This window comes from Bubalus bubalis, chromosome 17, assembly GCF_019923935.1.
Source record: "Bubalus bubalis isolate 160015118507 breed Murrah chromosome 17, NDDB_SH_1, whole genome shotgun sequence".
NCBI lineage: Eukaryota > Metazoa > Chordata > Mammalia > Artiodactyla > Bovidae > Bubalus > Bubalus bubalis.
The window spans coordinates 27,168,967-27,186,770 of record NC_059173.1 but is presented as its reverse complement, the minus strand read 5'-3'; the positions used below and the strand labels follow the sequence as shown (position 1 = coordinate 27,186,770).

The 17,804-nt window shown below is 51.7% G+C and overlaps 1 long non-coding RNA gene across 1 annotated transcript; it reads left to right on the top strand.

Annotated features, from left to right (window-relative positions):
- Positions 1 to 1,117: 1,117 nt before the first annotated feature.
- On the top strand, positions 1,118 to 8,461 carry LOC102415376. Its single transcript, XR_006545592.2, has 2 exons — positions 1,118 to 1,424; positions 8,150 to 8,461. It is a non-coding gene; the product is annotated as an uncharacterized LOC102415376 (long non-coding RNA).
- Positions 8,462 to 17,804: the final 9,343 nt, after the last annotated feature.

Below are 17,804 nucleotides of genomic sequence, written 5' to 3'. Positions count from 1 at the left end.
GGTGCCCCCTGGTGTGACCACAGGGAGACAACTGCCTGGTAATGTCAGGAGAGACACAAAGACAGAGAACACAAAGACAGACAGCAGGGGCAAATTCAAGGTCCAGCTGTGCCCAGAGCCTTCATCCCATGAACTGCCCTTATACATAAGCCAACAAATTTTTTGCCCTTCCCCCTTTATAAAAAAATTTTTTTTGGCTACCTTGCATGGCATGTGGGATCTTAGCTCCCAGACCAGGATCAAACTCTTGCCTCCTTCAGTGGAATGGTGGAGTCTTAACCACTGCATCGTCAGGAAAGTCCTTGATTCCTCTCTTTTAATACTTAGTGAAGTTGTTACTCAAACACCTCCAAGCAGTATCAGTTTAACCGCATAAGAGACTAGTGAATCTTGTTCTCGCATAAGCGGCTCTGGCTTAGGTGACGCAAACAAGAAAAGCCTTCTGCTCCTCCGCCCCATCCCACCTCCCATTCTGTGCCCCAGATTCCATCTCATTTTCCTGAATCTCCCAAAGCTACCAGCTCTGACCGGGAAGGACCAGAACTGGCTTCAACCAAGTCCTCCTGAGGCAGATGCCCCTTTCCTGGGGTCTCTCTGATTTCCTGACCTTTCTTTTCTGTTGTCTTTTTTAAGGACACACGTGGTTTTCTCCCCAAGGATGCAGGACCAGGGTCTGAGCAATAGCACTAATAACCAGCCTATAGAAGCCCCTGCGGGGAACACACCCCACCCCATCCCAAATGGCACTTTGTTTGTAGCCTCTCTCTCAGGTGGGGCCACAGCTGGTCCCCCTGGGAGCCTGTCCCTCCTCTGAGCTTGCAAACCCGTGAGAAGGCTGACTTGCTGTGTCCAGGGGGTGGGGAGGGCCTGACTCCAGGGCCAGCTGAGGGGTGACGGAAACAGGATCTGGAGGAAGAGGCGTCTCTTGTCCCCACTGTCCCTGCAGGAAGAATGGCATCAGAGGGGAGGGGCCCGCGGGGGTGTGGGGACAGGGAGGGCTTTTCTTCCTTGCTTTGGCCTCAGTTCCTCCTTCCCGGCTCAGATAAAACTGTGTTATTGTTCAATGTTAACAACGGTCAAGTGTCCAGAGGTTTCGGTCACAAGTCACAGGATCGCATCACACACTAGCTGAGCGCAGAGAGCGAGTGCCCTCTCCTGTAACTGACACGGTCCTGGGCAGAGCATCCTCGGGGTGACCGAGCTCGGACAGCAGCCTGAGGTCGCCCCTCCCATCTCTGCGCAGAGGCTGTCTCCCTGGACCTGAGCGGGTGCGGTCACCGAGCATGGGCAGGCGTCCTGCAGCTTCCAGCCCCAGAGAAAGCAGGCCCTCCACGTGATCAGAGTCCCAGCAGACGTCCGCGACAGCGTCTCACCTCTCTGACTCGGGGCCTGTGTCCAGCCCTGAACCGAAGGCGGCGGCCAGGGTATGAGATGTGCACCTGGCCAGGCCTGGGCCCCCGAGAGCGGGTGAGGGTCACGGGGATCCAAGGAGTCTCCGGGAGGTCAGCCGGGGGAGCGAGTGCAGCCAGGAGCAGCCTCGGAGCCCAGCCTTCCTATGGGCTCTCTGCTCCCATGAGCTGGCTGGGTGCTTGGAGCTGTGTCACCTGTGGAGCGGTCCTGGGTCCCTGAGTCATGGTCTACCTGAAGGGTGGGGCAGAGAGGAGGTGGGGCAGCTAGGCAGAGGGGCTAGGGAGGTCTCGGCATCCAGAACCACCTTTGAAGCAGCCCCTTGGGTACCCACGTGGGGATTTTAAGTTCCAGAAATGGCGCATCCACCAGGGGGTGAGCCTCCCCATGGAGGGAGCCCAGGCACGGAGGGCCCTTCCCTGAGGCTGCTCCATCCACTCACGGAACGACTCCTCCAGGACTTGCTCACACGAGCTCTGTTCTTTATGACTTTAATCCAACATAGCTCGTTAATTGTGGGTGATCATTACCAGGGAAAAGCAGGGCAGGGAAATGACTGGATGGGGAGTTTCTGCAGAGTGATTTGCAAACCAAGAATGGACACGGTCGTAAGACAAATACGTGTTCTAATTTCAAAGTGAGTGTGAGAACGAGCAGCAGAGGCAGGTGCTGATGGGATCTTGCAACCTGGTAGTTTCTCCATCAAAGAGGGAGAATCTGAAGGGGAGAAGGGTGCACGTATGAATGGCGCCCCCTACATGTGTGCAGGGCACAGTGGCTGTTCTGCCCCTGGGGAAGGATGGGCAGGGTTCCAGCTCTTTAAGGCCCTGGTGACAGCCCTCCTGGGATGGCAGACTCCATCTGGGCTCTTAGTGCAACTGGACCACCCAGGACCTGGCTGTGAGGGGACATGGCCCTGCCCAGACCCTTGTGCTAAAAAAGCTATTTAGGGACATCAAACACCATCAACACCACCACTGGCCTCAGCATCTTAGTCTAAATGGTCAGGCCAGTTCCATGCTGTTGACTTTTTAGCATCACTGCGTGACCTCCTGGCAATGGAAGAACAAAGTCCTTGCCAGGTGTGAGGGCTCGCCGGTCTCTAAGTGACAGTGGACAGAGGATATGTCCACTAGCTCTGCTGCCCTGGGCTGAGGGCCCAGCAAGTGAAGGGAGAGCTAGAAGTTCAGACCTGATCGTGACCTGGACCAGAGGAACAAGGGAGGCTAAGGAGCTCTTGCAGCTGGGCCAGGCTCCTGAAAGGCGGATAGGAAAGGTCTGTGGGAGGAGGCAAGGGAAACGGAGGGAAGGCTCCTGGGTCAGAGCTCAGGAAGGGAGCTTCCAAGGATGACCCTGATAAATCCCAGGAACCTCAGAGATGGAGCTGCCCAGATCCGTGAGCAGACAGAGCAATACATGTGTAGGGGAGTGAACAGAAATGCATGGGGAAAGGGAGCAAGGTGACTGGGCAGTGGGTGTGCAGGGCAGGGCCTGGGTCAGGACAGAGCTCCTGAGGGGCGGCGCTTTGCAGATGCCTGGGAGAAGATAGGGAGAGAGTCAGGTAAGGATGGTAGAAGGGCTGTCTTGGGAGTGGGCATGGCAGGTGCAAAGTCCTGAAGTGGGAGCTGCACAGAGAGAAGGGAGGGGAGTGGGGAAGTAAACTGAGGGCATCAGAGGGGCCTTGAAGATCAAGCTTGAAACTGTGTTGTTCCAGGATGTCAAGAAACCACTGGAGGGTGTGGAGCAGGGAAGCTATATGATCTGTTTGTCTTTAAAACCACCTCTCCCCCAGCCCAGACCTTTTCATACCAAATCCAGCACCAGGGGACTTGGGCACTTCTGCTGGCCTCTCGGCTCTGGGAGTCGGGATGGGAGGAGGACACTCACCTCTGTCTGTCTCAGGATGTTTACTTAATCACATCTGAGGTGTCCCTGGAGGTTGGGGTGGGGTGGAGTCTCCCACTCACTCCCTCCCACGATGTAGTGGGGTGGTTTTGGCAATTGTCCCTTTGATTAGCAGCTGATAATTCATTGAGATGGGGTCCATGGGGTGCAGGCTCGTTAGGCCAGCTAATGAGAAGGGAGGTGCCCCTCCAACCTGGCCCCTCATCAGCTCCATTGGAGTCTTCGTTGCAGCATGATTGCTGCATCAGATGCTGCTGGCTTCTTCTCCAAACAAGAGGGCCCCTGGGGTCCCATGAGGCCAGGGAAGGGGGGTGGATGGGAAGGAGGTGGGTCCCAGCCATCTCATTTCCAGCCTCTCTCCAGGGGTTCTGGAGGATCTTAGGGCCTGCTGGGATTTCTGCATCAATATTTACCAGGGATATTGGTTTAGTTCTCTATACTATCTCTGTCTGATTTGGATTTAACAGCATAACATGGATCTCATGGAATGGGTTTGGAAGTGTCCTCTCCTCTTGAACTCTCTGGAAGAGTTTAAGAAGGATTGGTGTTAATCCTGAGATGCTTGGTAGAATTCACCACTGAAGCCACCTGGTCCTGGGCTTTTCTCTGTTGGGATGTTGGATTAATGATTCAACCTCCTTATTCACTGGAAGTCTGATTTTCTATTTCTTCCTGATTCAGTCTTGGTAGGTTGTATGTTTCTAGGAATTTATCCATTTCTTCTCAGTTGTCCAATTTGTGGATGTGATTGTTTAAGAAAGTCTCATGATTGTGTGTATTTCCATGGCATCAGTTATAATGTCTCTGTTTCATTTCTGATTTTTAAGTCTTTTCTCTGTTTTTCTTCTAGCTAAGCATTTGCCAATTTTATTGATCCTTAAAAAACAAATTTACTTTCATTGATTTTTTCTATTCTTATTTTATTTATTCCTGGGGTAATCTTAAATATTTCATCTGCTAACTTTTAGTTTAATTTGCTCTCCTTTTTCTAATTCCTTGAGGTGTAATATTAAGTTGCTCATTTGAGAGCTTTCTTCTCCTTAAATGTAGGCATTTACTATAACCTTCCCTCTTAGCACTGCTTTTGCTGGATCAAATAAGTTTTGGTATGAGGAGTTCCATTTTCATTCATCTCGAGATATTTTCTAATTTCCCTTGTGATTCCCTCTTTCCCCATGGATTGTTTAAGAGACTGTGTCTTAATTTCCATGTGTTTGTGAGTTCTTGGCTTTTCTTTGTTGCCAATTTCTAGTTTCATTCCGCTTTGGTCAGGAAAGATACTTGTATGATCTTGATTTTCTTAAAGTGGATAAGGCTCATTTTGTGCCCTAGCGTGTGGTCTCTGCTGGGGGATGCGCTGTGTGAAGTGGGGGAGGGTGTGTGTCTGCCACTGTTGGGTGCAATGCTCTGCGTGTGCCTGCCATGTTGCTTTAGCCCTGTGTCTCTATTGAACTTCTGTCCAGCTGATCCCTCACTCACTGGGAGTGAGCTGCATCTCCTGCTGTCACTGCGTCACTATCTATGTCTCCCCTCAGTTCTACCAATGCTGCTTCCTGTGATTAGGAACTACGTGTTGTGTGGATACATTTTTACAATTGTTCTGTCTTCCTGAATTGACTGTTTCATCATCATACAATGTTCTTTGTTTCTTGTGACTGTATTTACTTAAAGTCTATAATGTGAGATCAGGTATAAGTATAGCTCCCCTTGCTCACTTCTGGTCACTGTTTGGTGGAGGATCTGTTTCCATCTTTTTACTTTAAGACTGTGTCTGTCCCTGAGTCTAATTTGTTGTTTTTTTTTTTTTTTTTGGCTACATCGCATGACACATGCGAACTCAGTTCTCTGACCAGGGATCAAACCCATGTCCTCTGCACTGGAAGCTCAGAGTCTTATCCACTGGACCACCAGGAAAATCCCTATCCTCGTGTATTAAGGTGAGACTCTTGTAGGCAGCATATACTTGGATCTTGTTTGTTTATTCATTAGCCACTCAATACGTTTTGACTGGGGAGTTTAACCCGTTTACATGTAATTAAATTACATGTAAATTACTGATGGGGAAGGGCTTTCTATTGCCATTATACATTGTTTTCTGTATGTCTTTAGTGACTTTCCTCTCTTACTGCCTTCCATTGTGTTTTGTTTTTTCATATAGTGATATGTGTGATTTCTTTCTCATTTTTTGGGTACATCCTCCATAGGTATTTTTTTGAGTGGTTACCAATGGGATTACAGAAGACATCTTATAGACATAACCATGTATTTTAAACTGATAACACCTTACCTCCAGTCACCTACAAAACCCCTATTTATTTTTTTTAATTTAATTTTATTTAACTTTACAATATTGTATTGGTTTTGCCATATATCAAAATGAATCTGTCCACAGGTATACATGTGTTCCCCATCCTGAACCCTCCTCCCTCCTCCCTCTCCATACCATTCCTCTGGGTCGTCCCAGTGCACCAGCCCCAAGCATCCAGTATCGTGCATTGAACCTGGACTGGCGACTCATAAAACCCCTACTTCTTTACAACCCCCTCTGCTGCTTTATCTCATCCATGTCACAATGACATCTCCATATGTTTCGTGTCTATTCACCCAGTTGTAACCATCTCATAAAGGTTGTGGACTGTGTGTTGTCTTCAAGCTGACTTTTCTGTGGGGAGTCAGGTGCAGTCTTCCTCTTTCTCCCTCCTGTCCTCATCTCTGGATGCAATAACTCTCAGCAGGGTCCCCTCGTGGGAATGGCCTGTGAACTCTCTGTACCTCCATCTTGCTCCTTGAACAGCCCTGTTGAGAAAATGTATAGAAAAGAATTAACCTGGCACATGAACCACGATTCTTAGAAAGGCTGCTGGCAAAGTTGTTTTGGGTAAGGGCCTGGGAGCAGGACCATGGAGAGTTCCCGATATGGATGGGAATTTTTTCTCAGTGCTAAAGAGAACTTCCCCCATGTCCATCCCCCCATCTAAACCATTGTGAAGACAACATGGTTGATTCTGGGCATCTGCTTGCTTCCTGGGTCTGGGATTTGAGGACATGCCAGGCAGAGGGTGGCTACTTGGCCAGCCCCCAGTGCAACTCTGGGCACTGAGTGTCTGATGAGCTTCCATGGTGACACCGTGTCACAGGTGCTGGCATGACCTGCTGGCATGACCTCCTGGGTGGCTGCTTGGGGAGAGGACTCTGGATGCCTGTGCCTGACCCTCTGGACTTGATGGAGACCCAGCCCCTGGTCTGCTCACCCCTCCCAACAATCACTCTCCAGCCCTCTTGTGGCAGTAGTTTCCTCTGTGGCCAAACTCAGGGTGTCCCTCCCCTCCACTCTCAGCTCTCGCTTTTATAATCAGCGTGCTTACTGAATTTCTGTTTCCAAGTCCCTGCTGTGCCTTCCACTTCCCTCTCTGCCTGCACAGCAGTCAATCAGGTGCTGCCATTTCTCTACCAGAAAGATGTACCCATCGGAGCTTTGCACCCCAGGAGATGGGGGGGGGGCAAGTCCATCTGGGACAGAGGGCTTCGGGTCAGCAGGTTCCTGCACTGACCCAGGAGCCGTGTATCTGTTTCACTCTGTGGCCACAAGTCGTTCCATCATCTCTGAGGAGCAGACTGCCCGGCTCCTGAGTCCCTGTCATCATTTCCCTTCACATACACAGAACATTCACATGACATCTTACCTCCAACTCAGGGAGCAGGAGAGATGCTCGAGTAGGAGCGGCCACTGCACACACAGCCTAGGGGGGGATCGGTGAAGACAGGGCCCCGCAGGCACACAAACAGACAGATGGAAGCCCCTGGCATCCCAGTTTTGCTTCCTGCCAGCTGTGTGGTCCAGCAGCTCAGTCACCTGTTGGGAGCCCTGTTTGCTCACCTGGGTCCTGGGTGCTGGCGTCTCCTGGTTTGTGAGCACCGTCCACTCCCACCATCCCTGGAGGCAGTCCGCCTCCTGTCTGGCGTGTGGACCTCGGGTGGCACCGTTACCCCCGTGTCTGCTGCCAGGCTCCAGAGTGGACCCAGGGCCCAGGTCACAGGGAGGGGCTCGGGATGAGGAACCATTGCATTGGGCATGTGATGTGGGACCCCAGGGTCTGGAACAATGGAAAGGAGGGTCAGCAGAGAGCATATGAGTCCTAAGCTGGGAGTGGACGGTGTACTCCAGGAGGGGAGAGGCTCCCTGGATGAGGACTCACTGGAGACAGAGACAGTGTCTGATTCAGGGAGACCTGGTAACAATGTCCCTTGAACCCCAGGACCTGCCGACTGGAATCTGGCCCCCACCTGCCCCTGCAGCTTCAGTCATGTGAGCAGAGCTTCTGGGGTTAAAGTCAGTTTGGGTGTGATTGTCCCTCAATGACTGTCTGAGCGCTGACAACTGCTGGGTTAACACCCCTATCCTGTGTGTGCAAAAGCCTCAGGATAAACCTGGGAGGAGGTGACAGACCCCTGAGCTCACTGACCCTTCACTGGAGCAGAAGTGGGATGTTTTATACATTTTATCATCTTTAAAGCAATGAAGATAAACTGCTGCTTTCTCTGGAGGTTCACAGAGTCACCAGGTTATGGGGCAGAGGTTATGTTATCAGAATAGGATCCCACGAGATGGAATCAGCCTCCCTCCATCTAATTAGGAAGTGATCTCCTCCCTCAGGCACCACCACTCCCAGCCCACCTCCACTGCTCAGGAATTTAATATTCAATGTAAACATTTAATTCTACAGAAGTAAAAACTTCTGTCAAAGCTTGACTTTTCACTAGTGGCTCCTCGGCAGCTGTGCAGTCATTCAAACCTAATAAACTAACTCGGTTCATTTTCTTTGTCTTCACTTAACAGCATAATTGAGTCCCTGGCAGCTGTGCCCAGATGCAGCTTCTACAAACAGGAATTTGCCCCAAATTTGCTCTGAGCATCTCCCCTGGATCAAGCCCAAGATCCCTGAGGCTGGTCAGGGCAGCACATAACTCAGTGACTGCTCACTGTCTCTGCTGGTGACAACGGAAGATGCAGAGGGGAAAGAAGGAAGGAGAACTTATTCCTGCATTCATTCGTTCATGTATTCAACACATATTTGTTGAGTCCCTACTTTATGTTAGACAGTTTTATTCTCTGGAAACACAATCTTGAATAAAACAGACCAAACTCTCAGCCCTCATGGAGAATATATTCAAAAGGTGAAACAGACATTTATTAGATAAAATATACAATGTCAGCTGGTGATTGGCACCCTGGGGAAGGATGAAGGAGCAGGGGGCACGGCAGAGGAGGAGGCAGGGCTGCCAGGCGCTGTTGTTCAGGTTGCGCACTGCGTCACTCAAACAGCACAGCTCACATCACCGTCATGTAGGAGTCACACACACTGGGATGGTTTCCCAGAAGACGGCAGTAACAAGTCTGAGGAAGGGTCCATTTCTAATTTACCCAAAACCATCTAGGAGGCTCAGAGCCCTGGGAAGAGGGGGGTCTTGCCAGGATGACACAAAGTGTGGGACCCTCACTTCCAGGCAGCTCAGCCCCTCATGTCCAGCTCCAACCCACAGCTCCCCACAATGATTGAGGGCAAGGCCATGAACTCACGTGTCCTTGGGACACACAGGAATGTGAGGAGTGCAGATGCCTGGAGGTGAGTCATGGGGGTGGGTGGAGACTGCGGAGAACAGAAGAGCATCTGCCCCTCCTAAAGGCAGTGCTTCTTGTTCCACAGACAAACCTGCACCAGCCATGCTCACCTGCCCTGGGGCTACCCAGCCCTGGCCCTGGTGCACCCCTGGGAGAGGCAGGGTGGCTCAGAGCTGCAGGAGCCCAGAGCCCGCACAGCTGGTCTGGAGGGAGGGGGTCTTGGCTTCAACATTCCTGCTGAGAAAATTGACGGTGCAGGGTGATTCCAGGCGCAGGGTATTTACTTGAGGAAATAATGGCTGTCTTGGCAGCTTATGGGTGAAGGGTCCCTTTTGGTCAAGAGGCACAGCAGGAAGTTGGGTCTGATGCTGGAGTGGAGCCCACTTGCCTGAAAGGAAGGGCTGTTGGTGCCAGACATGGGTTCACTGGAGGCAAGGAGGCTGTGTCAAGAAAAGGGTCAAAGAATGACAGGTGTGTGCTCACTCAGTCGTGTCTGACTCTTCGTGACCCTACGGACTGTAGCCTGTCAGGCTTCTCTGTCCATGGAATTTTCCAGGCAAGAATACTGGAGCAAGTTGCCATTTCCAACCTGCGTCTCTTGTGTCCTGCTTTGGCAGGTGGATTCTTTACCGCTAGCGCCACCCGAAGGGAAGCCCGAAGGACAGGTGCATGTGGGCCCAGCTGGGCTGTGCGGTTCCTGCAGGGTTCTCACACCACAGCTCTGGGGTGGTGATCACGATGCGGCAGGAATGGTTCTCATGAGTCCAGGAGGGCGGGTGCACATCTGTGTCTGAGAAGTCCTGGTCCCACCTGTTGTCCCGTGTGCAGTGCTCAGATCCCGGGTGGACAAAAGCACAAGCTCAGAACTGGGGGTGGAGGTCAGAGCGACAGGAACGTGATGGGGGACGGAGCTTTCACTTGCTCTCGGGAGCTGTCTTGAGAATGCAATTTACAGAAGGATAGGTGACTGCAAAGCCTTATTTCTGGCTTTGCCTAAAGGTAAATGAATTTGATACAGTTTAATAATTAATATCCTGCTGTTTGTGATATGCTGTAAATGTCAGCTGAAACAGTCTTTCTGGGTCCACCTGTGAATCTATGACCTTAGACTCTCCTCCTCTGCTCGCCTTGGTATCTAAGTTGGACCTGGTAACTGACCTCTCACAACCCACTGTCACCTTGAACAAGGCCCACGTTCATTCTCTCAACAAACACTGGTTGCGGCACCTGCTGCGTGCCGGGTGCTGGTTTACTCCAGGACAGGTAGAGGGACACTGTGTAAATGAATACACGGAGACGTTAGACAGGGTTTCCAGGTGGCTCAGTGGGTGAAGAATTGTTGCAACGCGGGTTCAATATCGGGGTCAGGAGGATTCCCTGGAGGATGGCATGCAATCCATTCCAGTATTCTTGCCTGGAAATTCCTATGGACAGAGGAGCCTATCAGGCTATAGTTCATAGGTTCACAAAGAGTTGGATATGACTGAAGCAGCTGAGCATGCACGCAGACATCAGATAAATCCACAGTGCTAGGGCTGAGAAGTGAAAGACGACAAGGCTCTAGGGCGTTGGGCAGGGGCAGGACGGGGTCTCTGTCTTGGCTGGTGTGAGGCTCCTCTGAGGGAGACCTGCACTGTGAGGAGGAGCCAGGGGACCACAGGCAGGAAGAGTGCTCAGGCAGAGGGAAGAGCATGTTCAAAGGCCCTGAGGCCAGGGACCCAGGGGCTCAGGGACAGAAGGCCAGTGTGGCTGGGAGAGGGTGGGAGGAGGAAGATGTGGGAGGTGGGGAAGGCAGTGTGTTCTGACTCAGTCACGGGGAGGAGTTTGGATTTTATCCTCAGTGCATTCCAGAGCTATGGATTTAATGAAGACTTCAGCGCTGCTGTGGGGGCAGCTGATGGGAGGGGAGCAGGAAGTAGCTCATTTCTCCACTTGTTTTACCTACTTAGCTTGTTATTAAAATTACTCCAAGGCAAGCGATGCAGAGCGAGCTGATGCTATTTAATGCACACTTGGCAGGTCACTCTGAGAGCAGCATAAACACTTCTATGCTCACCCTGTCTACACCACGAGGTGGACGAGCGGCTTGTGACAGTGACCTTGTAAATTCTCAGGCAGAGGCCACAGAGGTCGTCTCAGCAGCCAGTTACCAGCCGGGGGGTGTTCTCTCTGGAGCAGGAATGGCCACAGCTGGAAATAAGCGATGCTCTCGGCACAGTGCAATTCTCACATCATTATGATATTTGTTTATACACTCTTGGTTATTACAGAAAGTCTAAACCGTCATCTTTTCCTCTCTACAATGGGACATTGACTCTATTCCACTTTTATAATGGGCCTTCATGTTTGTTGCCATTATAAAAGACAACACGATTTACTTGTCCAAAGCTTGGTAATGAGTTTGAAAAATCTCCGAGGTGATGAGGTGGTGGCAGCAGCCCCAGCCACAAGCTTCTAGGGTCCTGGGTAGTGGGATGAGAGCTCCCTGGGTTCCCCAGGTTCTAACTCAGATATGGCCTGTCTCTAATGGGCTCTTATGGGTCACCTGCCTGCTCCACAAGCTTCCCTCATGGTAGGTAGATGAGCCCTCACCTCTCAGGGGTTGAGTGGACACAAAGACTCATACCCCCATGAACCAAGGGGAGGGTAGAGAGTTGCACCTGGGAAGGGGCCCCTCTGCTGGGCCCGAAGGAGTTGACATCCACTGGGGCTCCCCATCTGTGAGCTCCACCCCATGTCTGCCCCTGCCCTCTTCACTGGCCTGTTCACCTCGGACCTCCCTGTGGACCTCCAACAGGACACTGCTTTGCTGTAATGTTGCTTTGCTCACACCTTGAGGCCAGGAACAACGCTACCCTCCACCCTCTGCACACCTGCATCCTTCCTACCCCTGGTCCTGAGTTCACATCAGGATGGTTTCCCCAGTAGAGACATCAGACATGGATGGCCTGGGCACATGTGAGAGAGGGGCTGTGAGGTGTGGTTTTATGTGTCAGCCTGGCAGGGCTACAGTGCCCAGGCAGTTGGTCGATGTTCTGTGAGGGTGTTTCTAGATGAGATCGACATTTGAATCAGTGGACACTGAGTAGTAAAGCAGATTGTCCTCCCTAGTGTGGGTGGGCCTCATCCAATCAGGTGATGGCCTGAATACAACAAAAGATTGACCACCCTAAGGTCAAGGGGGAGTTTTGCAGCAGATGGCTTTTGGACTGGGACTTCACCATCAGCTGTCCTGGGTCTCCAGCCCACCCTGCAGATTTTGGATGCACAGACCTCCACAAGTATCTGATCCAACTCCTCACAATAAATCTTTCTACAGACACACAGGACTGCTGGCATGTACATGGGGGTGGGAAGAACTCACACAGGGAAGACTGGGCAAGACCCATCTTCCTGATGCTCCAGAGTGTGACACCCTTTGTCACCTGTCGGCACCCCATTTTCCTGCTGTTTCACCTCTGGCTTCTCCACGATCAACAAGCTTGTCTATGAATTCTGGCATTCCAGGGATCCTCTTAAATTCAATCCATCCCAGCTCTGGGACCATCCAAGCCCTCAATGCTGAGGATCCCACGTGGTCCCATGGGTGAAGGTCCCTGGGCATCTCCAGGGACTGAGGGGAGTCTCTCCTGGTTGGAGGAGGCTGTGATCTTGTGTCATAGCTGTGAGAGCATAGAATGTTTCTGATTCTTTGACAAAAATCCCTTTCCAAAAATTTATGAGCCTGAGCAGCACATTCATTTTTGTGGCGCTGAATGAAGTTAGGCCTGCATTTTTCAAGATTTTCTTTTCAATTCGTTGGGCACCATGTGCATGACTCACAGCTTGTCGAAAGTTTTAATTCATGCATTTCTTTCTAAACTGTGTGTGATTGGCAGGAGCTTGGGAGGGTGCTCCCTGCGGAGAACAACTCTGGGTGATGATTCCAATTTGTCCTTGAGCATCCATCCTGGGGACAGGACAGCATGAACCCCAGGATGGATGCTCCCAGCTTCTCTGCTCACCTATGTCCATAGACCTGGGCTAAGAGCTACCCTTGGCTCAAACAGCCCTTGGGAATGGGGGTGTCCTCAGCAGGGGGAAGGGCAGCCTGTCAGGGCTCTGCAAGGGCCTCCCCACACTTCCTGCAGGATCACCCTGCCTTCTAGGGACCTGCAATCCTGGGGCCCCACAGAGGCCTCAGCACAAGGGGTGGGGATTGGAGGGGCCTCCAAGTTGTCCCTGGGCCTCCTGTTTCAAGACCCCCCAGGACCCCTTGTCCTCAGTCCCCCAGCCCCCTCTGAGGGTCACACGTGCCCCAAATGGCAGAGCTTTCCCCCAGCAGCCTAGACAATCCCCCAAGCCCCAGAGCCAGCAGAGCTGACCTCAGAGAAGTGGGGTCTCCAGGGACACAGTTCAGGCATGGATTGGCGCCTCCCCTGCCACCCCACTGAGAGCCTGGTGCAGGCCTGGGGGTGAGGGTGAGCCTGTGGACACGACAACCCCCCAGGGGCTCTCAGGAGGAGTCAGGGGCAAGATTTGTGGGCCCAGAGCAAGATGAACTGCAGAGCCCCTTGTTCCAGAATCAGGAAGAAGTGCTGTTACTGGGACTGAAATATGAGCTCTTTCTTTCTTTCATGGTCTCTCTAGACTTGCCATGGGCTTTTTCATCTGTTATTTTATGTATGTAAATAAAATTAAAATTTTAGGTTGTTAGCATAAATTTTACTACTCGTTTTTATATTTACAACAATAGTTTAGATGCAAATATGAACATTTGAATCATACAGGAAACCACCTGAATGAGGACGGTCATATCTGAGGCTACCCTGGAAGCTGACTTCGGGGGCCGTGGCCCGAGGGAGGTGGAGGGGGCCCCCAGGCATGGAACCAGGAGGTGCAGGGGCACAGGGACCCCTGGGGGCGAGGGCAGCCTTCAGGGGACATGCACATTGGCTCCGATGGCCACCAGCTCCCCTGCTCTGTGTGGACCCTGGGGCTCCTGGTTCTCTCCTCCCCACCCCACCCCCAAGCTCCCACAGGAGGCCCACCAGCTCCCCTGCTCTGTGTGGACCCTGGGGCTCCTGGTTCTCTCCTCCCCACCCCACCCCCAAGCTCCCACAGGAGGCCCAGCTCGCAGCTCTCAGTCAGGTTTCCTCATGAGCAGGCAGGGCAGCAAATCCGCTCACAGCCCAGGGCAAACACTCTGCCCTCACCATTCATCACAGGCTTCAGAGAAATGCATTATTCATCCCACAGAGATGGGGTCCAGGCAGGAAGGGGAAGGACGGCTGCTCTCCCAGTCCTTAGGAGAGACCTGAACACTAAGACAGCCCCAGATCCACAAGTCCAGGGGCCGCTCCTCCAGACCTGGACCCCGACAGCAGGATGCTCAGTGAGGGGCAGCCCGGAGCAGGGAAGTCATGGCCCAGAAAACAGCTGGGGTCTGCGGGCTCCCCCTAAATGCCACAGCTCTGACCCCAGAGCCTGTGTGCCTGGGCGTCTTCAAAGATTCCCCCAAGCTCCGCCTCCAGCCTTTCACCTCCACTGGGAGGGGCTCCAGGGACCCCTGAAGGGACAGGTGCCTCCCAGTCTCCAGGCAAAGATCAGCCTGGTTACAAATGCCTCCAGCTTGAATCCATCTCCTGGGGAAATGTGTCAAAACAGAAACTGCCAGGAAAATTGTGTTATTAGACTTTCTTCCTCCTGATGGCTCTTGAGTTCTCCAAAGCCTTGCCCTGAATTCAATTTAGTTGAGAAACGTCCACTGGTTGCTGGAGAGAGCAAAGTGGAGGGGCAGGTGAGAAAACTCATTTCACAGAGCTCGTGATTAACTGTAGACCCCCAAGGGAGAACGCCACCCCCCACACAAGGGCAAAGACACAGGGCAGACATGGAAAGACATTTGTCATGTTTAACAGACAAAGGTTTGTCACAGAACCATCTAAGGGGCTTCCACCAATCAATAATAAGCAGAGAAAACCTGACAAAGAAGTGGGCGGATGCTAGGAATAGGCATTCACAGAGAAGGATGGGAGAGTGCAATCAAACACGAGGCTAGATGCTCAGGCAGGTCTGTGACACTTCTGCCTCCAGATCCAGGCTAATGTGCTTTGGAGTGCAGACAGCAGCCGGGGGACCCCCAGCCCACCTCCTTGCAGGGGCGGCTCTGATGCATCCCCTGGAAACTCCCCAGGAGGTGGGCACATCAACCCCATTAGCACAGTGTCCCAGCACCTGCCGCTGATGTCCGTTCCTGATCCCCTCAGCCACGCATGACGGGAACCACTGATCTTGGTGCTAGTGCAGGAAATGGGGTTTGCTACGTCAGTGAGCCTTCCAGGATCCCAGGCTCAGTGAGGCCCGTGATACAGGGTTGGGGGACCCACATGCATCTCCTCCTTGCCTGGGGGACATTCATGCCTTCCGCAGGGGACTCCTGCTGAAGACAAGCTGGGAAGAGAGGTTTCTAAAGGGAGCTCATTTCCTGTCTTACAACCAGGGGCCCAGGACAGGAGGGGGAAAGCTCCACCAAGAACGGGAGAAAATAATAATGAAAATAGTAGCACAAAGTGTGCCCCAAGCCGTGCCTTTCCCTCATCACAGCTCCTCATCTCCCTGGCAAAAGGCACCATCTTCATCACCATCACCATCATCACTATCATCACCCCTATGTCACAGCTTTGGAAGCCCCGCCACAGGGGTCTAATTGATCACCACGTGAAGCAGGTTACATTTCTCCAAAGTTCACAAAATCTCCTTTTCCCCTGGGTCCTCCTGGGCCTGGATAAGAAGCTGACCCAAGCTGACTGGGCCTCATTCAGCCATTGAATGGGTTGAATGGGCGAGAGGAGGGCTCCCCCCATCCTCTCAGGGTATCCCACAAGTTGCTCCTGTGACCTCTGCTCAGAGTGCATCGGTCGGAACTCAAATCCATTGGTCAGACGGCCTCTGAGGCTGCAACGGAGGCTGGGAAGTGTGGTCTTTACCCTGGGCAGCCATGTGTCCTGAGCATGCTCAGGGTTCTTTTCCAACCAAAGGGCAGATGTGGAGGGGAGAGCCTGGGAATCTGCATTTATAAAAAGCTGCTGGTGATGCAGATGCTGCTGGTCCACAGACCCCAGTCTGAGTAGCAAAACTTTAGGGGCTCAGCAACCCCTGTGTCTTCCCCTGTGTGTGTGGGGGGGCCCATGCTCAGAACCCTGGGGGGTTCCCACTCAGTCATGTAACCCATCATGTCCCGGGTCCTTTCCACAAAGCCTCCTGAGGGACCCCTGAGGACAGACCATTGTGGTTTCCTCTGCTAATTAGTGCAGCATTTCCTGCCATGGATTCTCCCCCAGAATGGGTCCCCAGGATGCCTGGTGCCTGTGTTTGTTTTCCCAGCATCGATCCAATGTGTATGAAAGCACAGAGCTGGCTTAGCAGAGGGGTAATTTCTTCTGTACGCATCACACAATACCCCATGCATCACTAATCTTGCTCATTAAAATTTCACCTGCATTCACAGAGAGGAGTCTAAATATACTCAACAATCTCTCTCGGTCGCAAACTTCAGAGGTTGATGTGTTTGAGGCCCAGGACCAGCAAGGGAGAGGACCCCGGCAGCCTCCTGGGTCAGGAGGCAGGTTTCAATGTCCTGGTGATAAGGGAGGAATGGGGGCTACACTGAACCAGGCTGCAGTGCCCCGTGGGCAGGATGCACTCTCTTCATGGACCTGGTAGCCATGTCTCCACAGCCTCCATCCTGTATCTCTGAAGTCCAACACCAGCTAATTCTCACGAAAGGTGAGAGAGCCCCATAAACCTAATACCACAGGATCGGTATGGTGCAAACACTGACAAGTCAGGGCGCTGCCCACTGGGCGGGTCTGGCCCAGCCAGGGAAGCACAGGCACTACTTCCCTGAGATTTGTTGTCCATCCTGCAGTGATGACCACCTTGTGAGACTTACAGACCCCCTGACCCAGCCTCACTGCGTCATAGTTGGGGGGTGGGCAGCTGCACGCCCCTCCCTGACAACCACACTATCCCACACATCCTTTTACAGCAAACCCTCCCCCAGGCTTCCGAGGCTCTGTGAACCATAACCACCAGATTCCTCTACATTGATTCTGCTGCAAAACATTTAATTTTTTCTCCGAGCTCTGAATCCTTCAGGGAACATCGTGGGGAATGCTCTGTCTCTCACCCGCTTTGCACATGTATGGGCATGTCTCCAGGTTAGATCTGGGAGGTGGAGAAGCCAGGGCTTGTGAGGTCTTTGTGCCAATAGATGTGCCCAGATTCCTCTCCACAAAAACCCATTCAAACTACATTCTCACCAGCAGCATGTGGGAATCCTGTTTCACACATTCTATTGTCTGTCCTGCACAGGTTTGCCAATCAAATAGGTGAGAAAGGGTATCTTGTTTTAACATGTTTTCCCCTCATTCCTACTGAGCTGAGAATTTTTCATGTCTGTTGGTCATTTGTAATTTCTCTCTCACGAATTGTGTGTTTATATCCTTTGCCTGAATTTCTACTAGTTGCTTATCTTATCTTTTTCATATTACTATTTGGAAAGGATGACATGTTCTATTTGTGATCCTTTGTTTTGTATTGTGTGAGTGTTTTCTCCAAGTCTGTGGGTAAGTCTTAACTGTATCTTGAGTTGTATAGGGATTTTAAATTTTGAGGTAGTCAAGCTTATGTGTTCTGTATTTTAGCCTTTCCATCTTCTGTGTCTTGTTTGAGGTCTTTTTTCTCTCCAAGTTATACTTTCTTATATTTTGCCCAATGCTTTTATAGTTTTGTTTTACATTTAGGTCTGCAATTCACCTGAAATCACTTTGGGAAATGGTGTGAGGCTGAATATTAATTTTATTTTTCTTTCATAATAGTAGACAAGTGT